This window comes from Sturnira hondurensis, unplaced genomic scaffold (assembly GCF_014824575.4).
Source record: "Sturnira hondurensis isolate 20B ecotype Veracruz unplaced genomic scaffold, ASM1482457v3 Scaffold0002840, whole genome shotgun sequence".
Classification (NCBI taxonomy): domain Eukaryota; kingdom Metazoa; phylum Chordata; class Mammalia; order Chiroptera; family Phyllostomidae; genus Sturnira; species Sturnira hondurensis.
Genome location: NW_028075471.1, coordinates 12,398,140 through 12,415,509, shown reverse-complemented (window position 1 = coordinate 12,415,509; position 17,370 = coordinate 12,398,140). Strand labels below are relative to the sequence as shown.

General features: G+C 41.2%; 1 protein-coding gene and 1 non-coding gene across 16 annotated transcripts in view; one reads left to right on the top strand and one right to left on the bottom strand.

Moving 5' to 3' along the window:
• MAGI1 (membrane associated guanylate kinase, WW and PDZ domain containing 1) overlaps positions 1-17,370 on the top strand; it is a 614,474-nt gene that overhangs the window by 54,134 nt on the left and 542,970 nt on the right. The window lies entirely within an intron of this gene.
• LOC118983724 (U6 spliceosomal RNA) lies at positions 13,143-13,248 on the bottom strand. The gene has a single exon (XR_005065782.1). It is a non-coding gene; the product is annotated as a U6 spliceosomal RNA (small nuclear RNA).

Sequence of the window (17,370 nt, the reverse complement as noted above, 5' to 3'; positions counted from 1 at the left end):
AAGTACAGTTTTCTGTCTTCTACTCCCATCCCAGCTCACCCTAAGAGGAGAATGTTGAGTGAGGCCTGAAGTGCTTCAGGGAGCATTTCAAATTGGATCCTTTTACAATTAGATTGTCTCCAGGGATGATAATGAATTTTGAGGGGTGCCAGGATGTGTTTTCCTCAGGTTCAACACCACTTAAAACCATAAGCCACAGCCCCTTAAGAATGAAGCATAATTCTACGTTGGACCCGCCTTCTTTAAGGCTCTGAGGCCTAGTGGGCGTTCTGAATCACGATTCATAAAAGTACATGGTCCAGGGCATTGTATTTAAAAGAACTAATATATCTGTAATTCAAGAATACACCTGGTTCTTAACTGCCCTTGTGGCAAATATTCATTATTCTTTTATCATTCTTTTGGTTGCAAAGCTATAACCATTGAAACTCATTGTATCAGGTAGCTCTTGGTATAAACTTGCTGTGCAACAAACTGCTTCCCAAACCCACAGCCTATGTCTTGCTCACAGCCAAGATGTCTTGCTCTCAGTCATAACTTTGTGGGTGACTCTACGTTAGGCTGGTCTTTGCTCTAGAGTATGGGGTTGGGTTGGGGTCTGCTCTATTTGTTTCTTCTTTCTTCTCTGATTAGTAACTACTCTGATGTATTCTGCTCATGGTGAATCACCAGAGTGAAAGAGGGCTAGCAGACTACAAAAGCACATTTGAAGCCTCTGCTTGTGTCTTGTCATGTCCAGGAACGTTCCATTGGCCAAAGCAGAATCCCAGAATGCACGTCAATCCTGGGATTCATGGTGCAGGGAAGTGTACTCCGTCCATCTCAGAAGGACCTGAGAAGTCGCATGGCAAAGGGCATGGATGTATAATTTTAACACAGGGAAGGCATGAAGAAGAGTGAGGCTCTGTTTACTGTACTGTGTTAGGCTTTCCCAGTTTGTTCCTTCTCCCTCCTTCCCTCAGACTCCCTCCTTTTCTTTTTCCTTTTTTTTTTAAAAAAATATTTAATTTATTTATCTTTAAAGGGTAAAGGAAGGAGAGAAGGAGAGAAACATAAATGTATGGTTGCCTCTTATGCGTCCCCCGCTGGGAACTGGCCTGCAACCCAGGCATGTGCCCTGACTGGGAATCGAACCGTGATCGTGTGGTTTGCAGGCCCGTGCTCAATCCACTGAGATACACCAGCCAGGGCTTCTTCTTTCTTTTTTTTTATAGTAAAATACACATAATATTAAAATGGCCATTTTAACTATTTCCGAGTGTACAGTTCTTCCTGTGGCATTAATTACATTCACATTGTTTTGCAACCATTGCCATGGTCCATCTCCAGAACTTTTTCAACTTTTTAGAGTGATACTGTGTATCCAAACACTAACTTCCAGTTTCTTGCTCCCCCACCCCTAGCAACTGCCATTCGGCTTTATGCCTCAATGAATCTGACTACTCTAGTCATTGCATATAAGTTGACTCATACAATATTAATCTTTTGACTAACCTGTTTCACTTAATGTAATGTCTTCAATATTCATCCATGTTTTAGCATGTGCCAAAATTTCCTTCCTTTTAGAGCTGAATAATATCATTATAAGTCTATGTCAGTGGACACTTGGGTTACTTACATTTTCCGGATTCTTGCTTTTTAACAATATTTTAAATATTTTTTAATTTTTCAGTTATAGTTGACATATAATATTATGTTAGTTTCAGGTATATAACAGTGATTAGGCATTTATATTACTTAAAAAGTGATCACCCCAATAAATATCTTACCCTTCTGATACTCTACATAGTTATTACAATATCATTACTATTCTTATTTATTGATTTTAGAGAGAGAGAAAGGGAGAGAGAAACATCAATTTGTTCCACTTATTTATGCAAGTAATAAGCATAAATAATGTGCCCTGACCAAGATCACATAGAAGAAGCCAGGATCAAACTTATCACCATGAAATATTGGGACAGCACTATAACTAACTGAGCTACCCAGCCAATAAATACTATAATATTATTGACCATTTCCCCTATGGTGTATTTAACATCCCTGTGACTATTTTGTAACTGCCTATTTGCACTTGTTAATCCCTTCGCCTTTTTCACCCATCCCCACAACCCCCCTCACATCTAGCAACAATCAAAATACGCTCTGTATCTATGAGTTTGTTTCTGTTTTGTTTATTTTATTTTTTAGATTCCACATGTAAGTGAAATTGTGTGGTGTTCGTCTTTCTCTGTCTGACTTACTACACTTAGCACAGTACTACTACTAGGTCCATTCATGTTGTGGCAGATGGCAAGATTTCATTCTATTTTTTATGGCTGAATCATATTCCATTTACATACACACACTTCTTAATCCATTCATCTTTTGAGGAACACTTAGGTTGCTTCCGTATCTTGGCTATTGTAAATAATGTTGAAGTGAACATATGGATGCTTTTGCCTTTTTGAATTAGTATTTTGCATTTCTTCAGTAAATACCCAGAAGTGGAATTGCTGGGTCCTTCTTTGTCTCTTGTTATAGCCTTTGTTTTTTTAAATATATTTTATTGGTTATGCTATTACAGTTTTTCCCCCTTCGTCCCCTTCTACCCAGTACTGCCATTCCCTCCATCAACCCCTCCCTTAGTTCATGTCCATGGGTCATACATGTAAGTTCTTTGGCTTTTCCATTTCTCATACTCTTCTTAACATCCCCTTGTCTACCTTGTACCTACCGATTTTACTTCTTAATTCCTGCACCTTTTCCTCCATTCTCCTACTTCCTTGTCCCAACTGGTAACCATTCAAATAATCTCCATATTTATGAGTTTGTTTCTGTTCTGCTTGTCTGCTTAGTTTGTTTTTTAGATTCTATTGTTGATATTTGTGAATTCATTGCCATTTTAATGTTCATAGTTTTGATGTTCTTAAATAAGTCCTTTTAACATTTCAGTAATAATGGCTTGGTGATGATGAACTCCTTTAGCTTTACCTTGTCTGGGAAGCACTTTATACCTTTCCATTATAAATGATAGCTCTGCTGGATAGAGTAATCTAGCTCCTTACTTTTTATAACTTTAAATATTTCTTACCAGTCCCTTCTAGCCTGCAAAGTATCTTTTGAAAAATGAGCTCACAGTCCTATTGGAGACTCCTTTATAGGTAACTCACTGCTTTTAATATTCCAGGATATTATTTTGGATGTGGATATCATTATTGCTATCTAGAGTTATACTTTTAACCCATAAGCATAAATAAAATAGTTAAAAACACTTATATAGATATGGAATTAGTACTACCCATGTATAATGCACACCCTTATTTTTCCCTCAAAAATTTGGCTAGCAAAGCTTGTATTATGCATGGCAAAACACTGTAGTTGTAATTTGGATAGAGTTCTGGGAGGAGGTGAGCACAGTGTTTACCTCCTCTCCTTCTTGACTGGCCACTTTCCTGTTCTTTGCTGTTGAGGCCTCATTCTGCCTAGACTGGAGCCCTCTGACTTTGTTTAATAATCTTTTCCTGGTTGCATGCTGGGTCCAGCTTTGTCCATTTATGTACTCATTAATTCAGCAAATACTTCCTTAGTCCCTACTACAGGGGGGTCTGGCGCAAATAACACCCTTTTTATTACAAAATCATAAGTACATAATTCTGTCTTTTATTACAAAATCATAAGCATGCAATTCTGTAACGAATATATCACACTCAAGCACACCATATGGCATTTTAGGTGAAATGTTCAAGTTAAAACTATAAATGATCACACCCATATTATTGCTGTACCAACCGCACTCAAGCAGGCGTCCCTCCTGCCGGACCCTGTATGTCCCAGTGGCTGTTCTAAAGGAAACTGAACTCTCTCAATACCTAAAGTTGTGCTGTCCTGTTTGGTAGCCAATAGTTACATGTGGTCACTTAAATATAACTTAATGAAATGAGATAAAATTTCATTGGCAATGGTAGAATGACAACTCTCTACTTCTGAAAACTGCCCCCTTAAACCCACGAGTCTATCAAGGTGTCACCTTGTGAGTTCAAGCTTGCCATAGTTTATTTGTCAACAGGCCAGCCAATCAGCACTTGCCCTCCCTCAGCGATTCAGAAGGCAAACTGAGCAGGTAGGTTAGCTTCTGTAGGTCATTGGCAACTTTGCTTCCTAGAGGTATTTGGCAGTGGCTGGAGAGGATGTGATTTTCACAGCTGGGGAAGAGGGAGGTCCATCAGGCATCTCACCTAAACAGTCTATAATGCACAGGACAACCCCCCCCCCCCCCCAGCAAAGAACTCTGTGACTCCAAAGGCTCCTAATTCCAAACATGAGATATGTCCCTGCTCCTGATGAAGTGGTTACAAAGAAGGACAGGGGACCGAGAGCCATGCTTTTGGCATGTAGAAGAAGCTGGTTTGCAGTGAAAGAAAATGAAGCCACAGGACTGGAGATAATCCCGACCAGGTTCCCGTCTCCGCTTTCTTTTGCTGGGGTTCTGTCAAGAACCTTAGTGTTATAAACCTTCACTCTTTCACTGGAAGTATTTTGAATTGGGTTTGTTTAGCCTTTTGCTAAATGCTTCTAACAGAACAAGTTATTTAGCAGTTCTGTTCTTTAGTTACATCCTGTGTAAATTGAGTATTAGATTTACGGGAGTCCTGTGAAGTATCTAATACATAGGAGGCATTTAATTGCAGTAGGCTCACAGAGATGTTTTGACTAAACATCACATAAACTGTTAGATTCTATGTGAGTCAAATATTTTAGAAAAGCAGTGGGGCCTCATGGTATCTTAATAGAGGTTTCTGGGCTAGTGCCGATCTTAGTCCTACGTGTTTTTACTGGTAACCAAGGGGCATCAGTAAAATGTCTTTTCAGAATCTTACCATCTCAGCATGTAGATGCGGTATCTGAGGAATTTCTGCATTGCATCACTTGAAAGATCTATGTGTACTTAAAAGGAAGACCTGTGATTTTAAAGAAGACTGAGTTTNCCCCCCCAGCAAAGACCTCTGTGACTCCAAAGGCTCCTAATTCCAAACATGAGATATGTCCCTGCTCCTGATGAAATGGTTACAAATGGACAGGGGACCGAGAGCCATGCTTTTGGCATGTACAAGAAGCTGGTTTGCAGTGAAAGAAAATGAAGCCACAGGACTGGAGATAATCCCGACCAGGTTTCCGTCTCCACTTTCTTTTGCTGGGGTTCTGTCAAGAACCTTAGTGTTATAAACCTTTACTCTTTCACTTGAAGTATTTTGAATTGGGTTTGTTTAGCCTTTTGCTAAATGCTTCTAACAGAACAAGTTATTTAGCAGTTCTGTTCTTAGGTACATCCTGTGTAAATTGAGTATTAGATTTACGGGAGTCCTGTGAAGTATCTAATACATAGGAGGCATTTAATTGCAGTAGGCTCACAGAGATGTTTTGACTAAACATCACGTAAACTGTTAGATTCTATGTGAGTCAAATATTTTAGAAAAGCAGTGGGGCCTCATGGTATCTTAATAGAGGTTTCTGGGCTAGTGCCGATCTTAGTCCTACGTGTTTTTACTGGTAACCAAGGGGCATCAGTAAAATGTCTTTTCAGAATCTTACCATCTCAGCATGTAGATGCGGTATCTGAGGAATTTCTGCATTGCATCACTTGAAAGATCTATGTGTACTTAAAAGGAAGACCTGTGATTTTAAAGAAGACTGAGTTTTAATCATTTGGAAACTGTGAATCAACTTAATTTCCAAAAATCAAGAGCCTGAGACTTTGCTTTTTATTACTCAAGAGTTCCTTGATAGACTGTCCATGGAAGTGACCCATTTTTTTTCCCTGAAGGTTTTAATCAGGAGTAGTCAATCTATATGAAAGTGAGCTTTAAAGTCCTACACTAATGTACAGTATTTTATGGGATACCGCTAATTGTCATAGCTCCTTAGAAAATAATTTGGTACAAACTCACAAACAATACAATAAATACACTGTGAAGCTATACAAAATGTCCTTTCAGTGGGCTGATTTGGGATATCCATATGTAATGACTTTTATTTAAAGTAAAAAAGGGAGAATAGATGTGGAATAAAAAATTCAGATGGTACAAAAGAGTGAAAAGTCTTTGATGCCCTGACTTTTCCTAGATGGTTTTTTTTCTCTAGAAATTGTTTATACTATTATAAGTATATTCTTTTCCTCTTCCCTTTCCCTCCTTTCTTGTAATAAAGTTCACAGAAAAAATAGAAAGCAGAATATATGTGTGTATATGTATATGTGTACATGTATGCATATATACATTATGTATCCTTTGATGATATGTATGTATCAGTTTCCACTCATTATTTTCAGTTAATATTTACAGCTGTGTTTTGGAGTCCTTTTTCCATTAGCACTGAGATTGGTTTTATTCTTTTCAGTGACTTAGGTGCCCCTTCATGTCACTGTTCCATACTCAATTCATTTAACCAGTCCCCCGCTGTTGAGCATTAAGGTTCTTTCCAACTCAGGACCTGTTGTTTTTAACAAATAATGCGGCAGTGGGTAATATGTTCTTGTACCTTGATCTTTATGCACAGGGAATTGTATTTATTTATAAAGGAAAATCCCAGTAGTAGACTTTCTGCTTGAAAATGCAAATACATTTTATGGTTTTATTACACTGCCAAGTTGCCCTTCCAAAGTAAACCATTTTCTACTTTTACTACTGTATATGGACATGCCTAAAACTTCATCCCCTTGTTCCTTATCATCCTTTCCTTCCCATGTCTGTCTTCCCTTTCAAGCCCCCAGCACCAGTCTAGAAGGTGGGAGGCCTTCAGTAGAAGGTTTTTCTCAAAGAAGTATTTGGACGCAAGTCCAGGGCACATTTTGGACAGATGCAAGTCTGTCCACTTTTTGAGCACTGCTAGGACTTTCTCCCTGGACACTCACTTCTGTTCTCCTTGTTAATTGCCAGCTCAGCTGCATCTGGGTGAAACCCCTTCCTCACCCTTCCCTCCCTTTCATTCCATGGGAGGCTTTTAAGTGCTGGTATTTCTCTCTAGCACCTGAGAAGTTGAAATCTTTTCACTTGTCTTGGGTATTTGCCAGCACTAAAGATAGGCATGGTTGGCCCACTGCATTCTTAGCCATTTCAGGAGAAGCAGAGTCTGTTTGCCTGTACAGTGTCCAGAAACGGTTTCCAGATGATTGCTTTGGCCCGGCATTTCCATTGACGTTTTCACGGGGGAGATGGTTTCTCTCGCTGAGCTGGTGGGGGACCTGGGTTTCCAGCCCTCATGGTTCTCTATCTTTCCTAGCCCTTGACCCCAGTTGGAGTCACCTGTAACTTGATTCTGTGGCCTGTAGAGTGTAACTGGGACACGGTCTTTTTAATCCTCTCACCATGACATTATTGGCAGAGCCTGTCTTGAGCGGCCTACCATTTTTGAGCATGAAGTGATATTCTGAGCTCTTCCTTGCTGTCCTCCCAACATTTTATTATGAAAAATTTTAAACGTACAGCGAAGCGGAAATAATTTTGTAATGAACAGCCGTATGCCTACTAATAGATTCTGCCATAAATATTTTACTCTACTTGCTTTATTATGTAGCTAACCCTCTAGTCAGTATTTTGGGCTCTTTTAGTGTTTTTTTCTCTGGCATTTCACAGGCATTGCAATACGGGGGAGTGTGAGCTGTGGAGCCAGACTGCCTAGGTTTGATTCCTGTCTCCACTGTTTAATCCTGTGATCTTGGGCACGTTACCAAACCTCTCTGTGCCTCATTGTTTTCATCTGTTAAATGGTATTAATACTAGTGCCAACTTCATGGGGTTCTGTGAGATTAACGAGTCGGATGTCTGTAACACTTAGAACAGAGGCTATCCATATTAAGCATGTAGTATATGCCATAAAGTAAATGCTAAGTTAATATTGATTTAAAAGATTTTTGTGGGTTTTCATGGATTTTAGGGGAGAAGCCACTGTGTGTCCGATACTATGCCCGATATTTTAGGTCCATTGTTTCATTTGATCCTCAAATTATCTCCGTTTTCAGATGAGCAGCCTGAGGCCTTGCGCGTGGCAGCACTGGGATGCAGTCACAGGTCTCTTGCACTTCAGCCACCGTCTCCAGGCTTTTCCCTTTGTCTTTTACCCTCACGGTGGAGACATTGCAGGAACTCTGTGAGGTGGCCGTGATCTCTGTTGTTGGGGAAAAAAGAATCCTTTCATCTGAACTCTGGGAAACAGGTACAAGCACCCAAGGTTTTACTACTTTTCTGTGACCTTGAAGGTCAATACTGCCGAAGAAAGAACGCCTTGCTGTTTTTGTGTCTCGCTAACACACTTTCCCTTCCATTAGCATTTCCAGTTCCAGGGCCTGCTGTCTGGAGTTCTGGCTGACCTAGCCAGTCGGAATTTCCTCGGGTGTTTGGCAGTGCCTTCATCTGTCAACTGTTTAACGTCTCAGATGCTAGAAAATTACTGCTAGTTTGCCGTCCAAACTCTTTTGTTGAAAATAGGAAATAGGAAAATAATATCCCTACCGACTCTCTCATAGACCTGGATGTCTTGAGGAGAAGCCTTGCCCCAGTTGGTTACGTTAGGGTAGGGGTGTCAAACTCGTTTTCACGGGGGGCCACATCAGGTTTGCAGTTGCCTTCAAAGGGCCAAGTGTAATTTCAACTCCTTAACAGTGAAGGAGTAGTTATACTTATACAGTCCTAAAATTATTTCAGCCCTTTGAGGGCAACCATGAGGCTGATGCGGCCCCTGGTGAAAATGAGTTTGACACCCCTGCGTTAGGGTGAAAGTTTTGGCCTTGGTGAGTAACATCAGTGTCTCTGAGAAGCGGTCCACTGTAAGCTATGTTGAGCATATACATCCGCGGTACAGGGAAGATTGAAATAAAGCCCTCCCATTTTGTCTTCTCATTGGAGTTCCTGCCTCAATTCAGGTTCAGTGCTTTGCCCTTTCCCATTAATTCCAGGGGCCAGTGCGACTTTAACACTCCTCAAAGTTTACTAATTTCCCTTAATAATTGAGAGGCTATAGGTCTTAATATCATTTGGCTTTCACTGTATTTTCTTTGAGTTGCCTTATTTTTATGGCAGCTAATTCTGTATGTCTCCTTAGAAATGATAGAAGGTTTTCATTTAAAGTACATTTCATTACAAAAAAGAAACGTTTTTAAAAGTCAAGATGGAATAGTAGAGTTAGTACTGAGTTGTGGCAAAAGTCATGAGGATGGGGTGCAAATGATGGAAGTTTTTCAACGCTAATCAAGGGTGTCCAGCCTATGGCCCGAGGGCCACATGGGGCCCAGGATGGCTATGAATATGGCCCAACACAAAATCGTACATTTACTTAAAACATTGTGAGACTTTTTTTGTGTGATTTCATGTCACAATATATTAATGTGTGGCCCAAGACAACTCTTCTTCCAGTGTGGCCCAGAGATGCCCAAAGGTTGGATGCCCCTGCACTGAATGATCCCCAAGGTTGTCTGTCTGGACTCCATTGACTGGATGCTTTGGACAGAGGGAACGTTTGTCAGATATGAGGGGGGATACCCCACAAAAACCCAAATTATCTTCTGGAGGGTGGGCCCCTTGTAGTACAGGCTCCCCCTGCGAGGTGACTGTTCTAGGGACCATCTGTATCAGTGTACTAGCTGGTGTTGTTGTGAGAGGCTGTGTTTGGCCCCAGTGAATTTTTTTGAAGACTGTTTCAATGCGCCTGCTCATACCTTTCTCAGTGTTCAGCAGTTTTTGACCAAAACCGGCATGACCCCCATGTCCCAACCTCCCTGTTTACCCAATCTCTCCCCAGTCACTTTTTTTTTTTGTTTCACCAGATGAAAAAAGTCCTCAAAGGGAAACATGGAAGAGGTGGTAAAAAATGGCAGAAATACTAAAAGACATTAAAATCGATGAGTTCAAAAACTGTTTGAGCAATGAAAAAAAATGTCTCAATAGGTGTATTGCATCAAATGGAGAAAACTTAGAAGATGACTGAAATTAAAATGTGTAAGAGTAAATACACAATTTTTATAAATAAATTCTGGTTATTTTGGGTCCTCCCTCATAGTTGCATCTCTTTTGGAGATGCTCAGTGGGAAACCATTATATCCTGCATTCTATTTCTTGGCTAAGGAAAATGTGTGTGGTAAGTTCTGGCCTCCTTGGAAGGTTTTAGAGCAAGGCTAATTATGCCCTGGGGCTTTTTGGCCAAGCAGACTTGTTTTCATGAAGCGGTCCTTGGTATAATCAGCACCCAGAATAGGTGAGTTGGATGCAGAAGTTTCCAACTTCTTATGGAAATTCTTCACATTTTTTTACTTGGCCATACATCCAAGAAATGGGTACTGTAAATCTACTAGACTTGGGTGGCTTCCGAAGGCAGATGAAAATCAAAAAGTGACATCCTCAGGGAGTCCCCTGAAGGAGAATGCGGGATACGCCTGAGGGTGCACTGTTCTTAGGGATTTTGTTTAGGGAGGTAAAGGTGTGCCGCTACTCAGAAAATCTGTCTGAGCTGAGCTAGTGCTAAATAACCTGACGTTTGGAAAGGAGGGAAGGTAAGGGGAAGATCCTTGCCTTGGAAGGAGGACCTGTATGAAACTGGTATGAAACTGTTGGCAATTCATGGAGCCTCTTAAGAGTGGGAACAAATGGGAGGGGGTGGGGCATGGGGGTGGGGTTTTGAGGTGTGTGTGTGTATGTGTGTGTGTGTGTGTTTGTGTGTATGGGGGGGGAGAGAGAGAGAGGTTGAGATTGAGAGATTGAGGGATTCTCAGGTGGCTGTAAGGAGACTTTTCTTTTTCTCTCTCAGTTATAGAGGAGCCAGTGACTCGCGCCCCTTCTCTGTGAAGAGTTCTCTTTCTCTGATCGACTCCCTGACCTAGAGATCTGACACCTGTTGGGAGGGTGAAGGTGATTTATAGGAGCCTCTTTTTCGTTCTTCCTGCTCCTATCGTCTGATTTTGGTATCAGCATGGTGGGGCGTTCCTCCAACAGTATGTAGCTGTGCTGTCAGGTCAGTGGTTTTGCTCCTCTCTAGTACTGAAGGTCTTTAGGTTTTCCCATGGGTCTCTGACACTAAGGTAATTACTGGGGACCGAGTTTCACTTTGTAAAAGGGAGAGTGAAAGGACAGTCAGGGCCTTGTCATGGCAGCTACTGGGTTAATAGGTGAAAAGTGTGTTTGTTTCTGTCTACAGGGTGGTGTGTCATGGTGGCTTTGCTGAGATGTGATGTAATGAGGGCTAATGTGAACGCTCTTAGAAATGCTATTAAAAGGACTCAGGAATCCACTGTATTTCATCGGAGGCCTGGCTCAGCCATTGGCCAGCCTTATGGTCTCAGACAAGTTGCTTAAGTTTTATGACCTGCATTTGTCTAACATATAAGAAATGTTGACCTTGAGTTAACAAGTTTTATTAAGTACCTGCTGTATGCATGGCAGGGTACTAGATGTTGAGATAAATGGTGAAAAAGGTGGACAGGACTCCTGCCCTTGTGGTCTTTCCCCCTCTCATGTAGGATGACTCTAAGATTTAAGTAAAACAGTGCCTGTAAAGAGCTTGGCATAGGGCTCTTCTCAAAATTGTAAAGTAATCATTTTGGAAAAGTTTTGAACTGCTCATTCTACCTTGGGTTGTTATTATTTTAACAGCAGAACTCGGAACAAATTACTTATTTTATACATAGTGTTTTATTTTACTTTATTTTTATTACTAATTATTCAAATATATTTTATTGATTATGCTATTACAGTTGTCCCATTATCCCCTCTTGACTCCCCTCCACCTTGCACACCCCCTCCCACCCACATTCCCCCCATTTGTTTCATGTCCATGGGTCATACATATAAGTTTTGCTTCTATATTTCCTATACCATACTTAACCTCCCCTTGTCTATTTTCTACCTACCATTTATGCTCCTTATTCTCTGTACCTTTTGCCTCTCTCTCCCTGTCCCACTCCCCCGCTGATAACCCTCCATGTGATTCCAATTCTCTGATCCTGTTACTGTTCTATTGTTTGCTTAGGGTTTTCTTATTTTTGCTTTTTTTAGGTTCAGTTGTTGATAGCTGTGAGTTTGTTGCTATTTTAGTGTTCATAGTTTTGATCTTCTTTTTCTTAGATAAGTCCCTTTAACATTTCATATAATAAGGGCTTGGTGATGCTGAACTCCTTGAACTTGACCTTATCTGGGAAACACTTTATCCTTTCATTCTAAATGAAAGCTTTGCTGGATAAAGCAATCTTGGATGTAGGTCCTTGCCTGTGTTGACTTCAAATACTTCTTTCCAGTCCCTTCTTGCCTGTAAGGTTTCTCTTGAGAATCAGTCTTATGGGAACTCCTTTGTAGGTAACTGTCTCCTTTTCTCTTGCTGCCTTTAAGATTCTCTTTGTCTCTTTAATCTTGGATAATGCAATTATGATGTGCCATCACGAGTGCTTCCTTGGGTCCAACTTCTTTGGGACTCTCTGAGCTTCCTGGACTTCCTGGAAGTCTATTTCCTTTGCCAGACTGGGGAAGTTGTCCTTCATTATTTGTTCAAATAAGTTTTCCTTTTTCCCCCCCAATTTTTTTAATTTAATTATTTTTCAAGTACAGTTTTCTGTTTATTACTCCCATCCCATCCCACCCCCCGTGCTCCCCCACTCCCTCCCATTTCCACCCTTCTCAGTTGTTGTCCATGTATTCTTTATATATGTTCCTTTAAATCCCTACCCTATTTCCTCTGAAATTCCCTCCTCTCTGGTCACTGTCCGCCTGTTCTCTATTTCAGTGTCTTTGGTTATATTTTGCTTGCTTGTTTGTTTTGTTGTTTAGCTTCCTGTTAAAGGTGAGATCATATGGTATTTGTCCTTCAACACCTGGCTTACTTCACTCAGCGCAATGCTTTCCAGTTCCATCCATGCTGTTGTAAAAGGTAGAAGCTCCTTCTTTCTTTCTGCAGCATAAAATTCCATTGTGTATATGTACCATAGTTTTTTGATCCATTCATTTACTGACGGGCACCTAGGTTGCTTCCAACTCTTGGCTATTGTAAATTGTGCTGCTATGAACATTGGGGTGCATATGTTCTTTAGGATTGGTGTTTTAGGGTTCTTAGGATACAATCCTAGCAGTGGAATTGCTGGGTCAAAAGGCAAGTCCAATTTTAGTTTTCTGAGAAAATTCCATACTGTTAAAAATATGGAACGCTTCACGAATTTGCGTGACATCCTTGCACAGGGCCGTGCTACTCTTCTCTGTATCATTCCAATTTTAGTATATGTGCTGCCAAAGCGAGCACAAGTTTCCCTTTTCTTGCTGTTCCTCTTCTCCTTCCGAAAGTCCTATGATTTGGATATTGGAATGTTTAAAGATGTCCTGGAAGTTCCTAAGCCTCTCTTCATTTTTTTGAATTCTTGTTTCTTCCTTGTGTTCTGGTTGAATGTTTCTTTCTTCCTTCTGATCCACACCGTTGATTTGAGTCCTGGTTTCCTTCTCATAATTGTGGGTTCCCTGTAGATTTTTATTTTACATAATGCAACCTTCATTGCTGCCTGGGTCTTTTTTATGCTGTTGAAGTACCCAGTGAGTTCCTGGAGCATCCTGATAACCAGTGTTTTGAACTGTGAATCTGATAGTTTGGCTATCTCTTTGTTGTTTAGTTGTATTAGTTGTATGTTTTCTGGAGCTTTGAACTGTTCTTTCATTTGGGCCTTTTTTTTTAGTCTCAGCATGCCTGTTATGTAGTAAGGGGTGGAACCTTATGTGTTCACCAGGGTGGGGCAACCCATGTTGCTGCCTTGTGATGCTGTATGTGGAGTTGGGGTCTGAGGGGGAACAGTGCCCCTTGCTCCGCTCTCTGCTGATTTTCAGTCACTTTCTCCACTGCTTACAAGGAACTTGGGCCCTTCTGGTGCTGATTCCCAGGTGGGTGGGTTTGTGTATATTTTAGGACCTTGTGGGTTTCTCCAATGAACTCTCCTGTGAGGCTGAGTTTCTCCCACTGCTGCCTCAACCCACACAGGTGTTTTCAGTCAGGGGCTCTGAGGCTTTATTTCCCTGGACTGGAATCCTGGGTTTTGTGTTCTGTCTCTCTCCCCAATTGCTCCTCTTGGTTTATCTGCATGCAAATATGGGACTGCCCAGTCTGCCAGCCTCCGCTTTGCCTGCCCCAGCCTTCCAGCTGCTGCCTGTCCTCGAGTCCTCTCCGCCCGGCTACCCATCTCCACCCCTCCTACAGGTCTGGATGAATGTTTCTTCTTTAACTCCTTGGTTGTTGGACTTTCATATGGTTTGATTTTCTGTCAGTGTTGGTTGTTTTTGTTTTTAAATTTGTTGTTGTCCTTGTTTTGGTTGTATGAGGAGGCACAGTGTTTCTACCTCTGCCTCCATCTTGGCTGGAAGTCTAGAAAGACTATACACAGTGTTTTAAAAAAACTGATATTCTTTGATGTTCTTTTTTGCCTGCTCAAAAGATGAAATGTAATTTCACTGCCCATTGTGTCATGATTCTTTAATCAATGTGTTGATATAACAAAGCTCATCTTCCTAAATAACTGAGTTGGAAAGTACATTTGTGTGTGTATGCATGTGTGTGTATGCATGTGTGTGTATGTGTGCATGCATATCCTGGGAAAACTCGAGTACACTTGAATAATTTCAGAATAGTGTCTATAAGAACAAACAAGCCACATGTTCTTATTTCTTATCCTGAAACTACCAATATGGGAAAGATAGAAGATAAACAACCCTTTGATGAATATTATGCTAATTCAGGTCATGGAAAGTGCCCCAATTGAGGAATAACCTTTTCCAAGTAACTTAGCTAATTGCTTAGGTGCCTCCCAAGCTCTTAGCTATAATCCAGCAATTTCCTGTATTCTTTCTTCTGGCACAATGGAACATTCATGGTGTTTTCTGGGTAGAAACTAGTAAGGGAAGCCTGACAGGAAGGTCAGTGGGAAGAGGGATGGAGTCTGTCCTCATTGGAAAATTTGTTTCCTGAAATATGTAGAATGACGTGATTGGATGCAGTTCTGAATTATCAGTTCACCTCCTGACTGGATGGGCGATGGGGATACCTGGTTTCCACGTAGTGCCTTCTGAGAGACTGTCTAGTCCCTTAACCTTCTTTATCTCATTGGGATCTGCAAAACAGCTCTTTTAACATTATTTCCTAGCATGCCCAGCATAGTACATATACAAAGGTATTTCTGCTGTTAAAGCCAGCCATGCAGAATGCCACAAAGCAGTTTTCAGTGGAAGTTTTGTTTTGCATTGCTTCTTTAAAATTTTTTCTTTTTTCTTTCATTGATTCTAGAGAGGGAAAGGAAGGGAGAAAAAGAAGGAGAACAACATTGATGTGGGAGAGAAACACTCCTCAGCTGCTTCTTGCAGGGACCCCGACAGGGACCAAACTTTCCACCCAGGCATGTGCCCTGACTGGGAATTGAATCCATGACCTTTCTGTTTGCAGGGTGATGCCCAACCAACTGGGCCATACCGTCCAGGGCTGCTTTGTATTATTTCTTAACTTACATCAGGAATCTTCAAGATCCTAGTCAAATACCTAGTGCTGACAGTGTACAGTTCATGTGTTCATGTATAGTGTTGCCTTGAGGACCTAGACTTGAGAGTAACAATATTAGTAACTACCACACAAGAAGGGATTGACTGAATCACAGTATATTCAGAGAGGAAAGGGGAAATGCATGCTGGGTAAGTAGTACCAAGCCCAAGATGACTTTTATTTCTATACATTTGTGATGAATAGTTTGTTTTTTAGTACTCTTCCAAGGGTGTTTTTATTAATTTTGGAGAGAGAGAGGGAAAGAGAGAGACAGAGAGAAAGCAGTATTGACGTGAGAGAGAAACATCAATCAGTTGCCTCTTGTACTTGCTCCAACTTGGGGTCGAACCTGCAGGCTAGGTATGTGCCCTGACTGGGAATCAAACCTGTGACATTTTGGTGTGTGGGACGATGCTCTAACCAGCTGAGCCAGGTGGCCAGGGCTGTGTTGAATACTTTTTTGATTGGATAGAGACCACTTAGTTTTCTCTTTTTCCTTTCCGATGTATCTCAGCAAGTAGAAGTAGCCTGATGCTGGGATATGCTAGATGGAAAGAGGAGTAACTGCACTGTTTTTGTCCCTAGAAGCATGGTGTCATGAAAGTTCAAAAGTTATTCTAGGATTTCATGTTATTTCAAATCATAATAGGAGCCTGATTCATCCATCTAGCATACCCCAGTGTCAGGCTCTTTGCCATCTATCACTATTTGCCTGCCTCTTCTGCCAGGCTGGCCTGTACTCTGAGCTACCTATAACATGGAAAAGACATATGAGTCCCTGCCCACCAAGAGCTTAGAGCGTAGAGGCACAGTGGAGAAGGTCAGCAAGAGTGATGGGTTATTAACTGAACACAAAGGAGTACATGTAAGTGGGGCATTTAAGCTAATTTGTCAGAATTTTTTTCTTGAAGCCGCATAGGAGGAGGGATAGGGAAATGATGTGGAAACAAAGTGAAGAGTTGTAGGGAGAAGTGAGAGAACTGAAATGGGTGAAGGGTACGAAGAACCACCTTCCTGCATAGTTCTGCTCAAGGGCAATCTCGCATTTTGTGGACAGTGAGACCCACAGTTCCAGCTTCAGACCTGGATGATTTTCTCCTCCATGATTTCCGGATTAAATATTATCATTAAATCATGATTAGGTACTTTTCACTCTTCAGCGTCATTCCGTAGGACAGACTTGCTTTTTGTTTGGCAGCCTCACTTGATAAAGGGACCAGTGACATCTTAGTTGTCCTAGAATTGTTTGTACTTGTTACTTTGTTAGAAACTACTCTAAAGACAGATGTTTGCCCACCCTTCCCCCAGCTGTCTTCTCCAAAATATGCCGAAACCCTCATGAGGAATCTGTGAAATGTAAACTCTCACTTGGTTGTTTAAGGGTCAGTGAGGTAGCTGGAGGTTTCCCCAGGAGAAGGCTGAAGCAGAATTGTCTAGACATCACTCTCACCTTATCTAGGTGAGTCTTTCTCGGAACTTTTCCACCTGGGAAAGGAGGCTCACGGAAGAATCAGCTCGCCTGTCAGAAACTACTCTGGGATGAGTTCAGATCACTCCGGAAATGCACTGCGCCGCGCCTGTTGGTTTGGGAAGAATGGAAAGAGCTTTGTCTCTGTTTTTGTTGTTATGAGAAAATTTATTCATTTGCCCATTAAGACTTTATCAAGTGCGTAGTAAGCACAGACATTGCCCTTTGTTTTAGAGAATCAAAGATGGGCCGAAAAGGGATGCTCTTTGTGATGAATCAAATAATTGTGCAGATAAGGGTATAATGACAATTTGAGTACAGAGTTAATAGGAAAGGATCAACGGTCTAAAGAAGCAGAAGATGAAGGGACTCAACACAGGGGAAAG